This window comes from Solanum pennellii, chromosome 1 (genome assembly GCF_001406875.1).
Source record: "Solanum pennellii chromosome 1, SPENNV200".
NCBI classification, from domain to species: domain Eukaryota; kingdom Viridiplantae; phylum Streptophyta; class Magnoliopsida; order Solanales; family Solanaceae; genus Solanum; species Solanum pennellii.
The window spans coordinates 87,165,817-87,168,239 of record NC_028637.1 but is presented as its reverse complement, the minus strand read 5'-3'; the positions used below and the strand labels follow the sequence as shown (position 1 = coordinate 87,168,239).

General features: G+C 35.5%; 1 long non-coding RNA gene across 1 annotated transcript; it reads left to right on the top strand.

Annotated features, from left to right (window-relative positions):
* LOC114075645 lies at nt 1–2,276 on the top strand. The gene is made up of 2 exons (XR_003576052.1): nt 1–1,019; nt 2,085–2,276. It is a non-coding gene; the product is annotated as an uncharacterized LOC114075645 (long non-coding RNA).
* Nucleotides 2,277–2,423: the final 147 nt, after the last annotated feature.

Below are 2,423 nucleotides of genomic sequence, written 5' to 3'. Positions count from 1 at the left end.
TGGCACTCAAACACACTTTACAACAGATGACAAATAATTGAAGTCTATTATATTCTTTCTAAATCGGTTTCTTCTTAAGGCCTTCTTCTTCACCATTAGCAGTGCAGTTTAGTAAAATCAGTGCAATTTAAGCGTCGAAATATGACCGTTGTGAGGGATCGTCCCTCTATATTTACTTTCACTTGTTCTTCAACTTCAAAACTCTGATGAAAAATACACAAAATAATTTTGAGAAATCATCCAACATACTGCTGAGAAGAAAGCTTGATAATCTTGTGTGCAAATTCTCCGAAGGAGGCTGTAAATTTCTCTATTTTGTGAGTTTTTTGTGTTCTTCTGCTATGCTGAGAAAAATTATAATTTTTTTTGTTTAACTGCTATGGAACTATGCTCAATTCTCGAATCTTGTACATTTGGCAATCGGGGTTTCTTCTATTTTAGGGTTCAAGTTGAAAACAGATTTTAAATTCGATCTTTGGTTCTTCATATTAAGTTATTCTAGGGGTTTTCATTGTTAGATCAAGGGGAATTGTAGCTATCTGATCTTGATACAAACCCAACATTTGTAGTTTATAGGTGTATTTGTTGGCTGTTGACAACTTGTATCCCCTGTTTTACCAACGCTTGCATAATCTGTATAAATTCAAAGTTCAGAATTGTGTAAAAGATTCCTTTTCCGTATCTCTTTAAGACCTTGTTCCTTTTGAATATCCCATAGGGTAAACTGTTTGAACTTTGCTGATACAAACACCGGGAACAAACATCTCCATGTTTAGGTGGGATTAATCGTCTAGACCTAGAAATTTCAATAGACGGGGATGATGGATTTTTCCCTACATCTGGCAATGACTTGGTATGTTTGATGTTGTCCATCACAATGATATGAGAAATTTAAATTTGCACCCTCTTACAGTTGATCAGAAGTAGTCAATTCCAGTCGGAAGTATTGTGTTCGTGTTCTGGTTTGATCTCTGTCAATTTTGCACTCGATGAGATTGTATCGCACATTCTAGACACTGGTACACTCTTTTTTTATGTACAAATTTCTTCCAACACAAGTTGTTGTGGTGTATATGATGAATAAATAGCATTACCTGATTGTTGAATTTACAAAATTATAGGACACTTCTCCGCTCCTTTTGTGCTTTTACAACATGAAATTTCTATTATTCTGAAAATTGCCTGAAGAAATCTGTTCACTGATCTTATATCAGTCACTTTGAAGCTTTTAGTATCTGTTCCTTTTGTGAATGAAATTAGATATAACAGACAACAATGTGATAACTAAGTCAATGAGTGCTATGTGAAATTCTTTTTCCGGGTTAAGTTGCATATTTCATTCATAACAAAAATTGTACAAAAACAAAGTAGTATTGGACTATCTGCTCACTCATAATACAAACAAAATCCACTAACCTATAGCCTTCTATAAAATACAATCTAAATAGATCAGTGATTTAATACTATATATAGCTAAACCGAAACTAAAGGGTAGACATTTAGTTGTTGAAGTGCATTCTTACATTTCGACTGGTCTGACTCTTCATATGCATATGCATTACAATTTCCTTCAAAACTGCATCAGTGTTCATGCTCCCATTCTAAAATTTGATCTTGTATATGACACACACTAGCATACCAAAAACACTGCTTGCTATTTCAGCTAGTCCAGCCTTATTCTTTGCCATTAAGAACACCCATTTCACTTCATCTTGCCATTCCTGAATAGATCTTGAGAACCCCAGCCATTTACATAATCTACTCCACAATTCCTTTGTCACCTGGCATTCAAAGAACAAATGGCTAAATGTTTCTAATGTCAATCCACAATTTGTACAATCATGAGGGATTTGGATCCCAAATTTAATCAGTCTAGCAACAGTTGCCAATCTCTACTGGACAACTAGCCATACAAAGAACCTGTATCTTGGAGAAATGTTGGTATACTTAAATTTGCTTAACCAGCCTTACATTAGGGGTTACCCAAGGGAATGCAGTCATCAGTAAATATGATGATCTATTAGTAGTTCTCTGTCATGTAAAACTTAGCATACATTTGTCTCATTCAACATTTCTCTTTGCAGGCAGGGCTTTCACGGAAAATTTCTGTGCTGATACATGTTTGACTTATCCATTTATTTATTAGGTTGTATAAAGTAAATAGGCCTTTTCTTAATGCTTTTTCAAGTGTACTATTTTGTGAATTATGTGCGTGTGTATCTAGAAAAGCCAGGACGAGTGGAGCTGCTCAGTACTCAATTGTTTGTTTTTATTTATTCCGTGAAAAATACTTTAATGTATCAAAATTACCACAAAAAGAGATTAGTGTATAAAATTTAAAAAGGCAGTGGTTGGGGGGGGTGAGGGGTGATCGGGGCACTGCGCCTCGGGGACGGGTTTGGGGGAGGGGGAGGGGTTCTTGG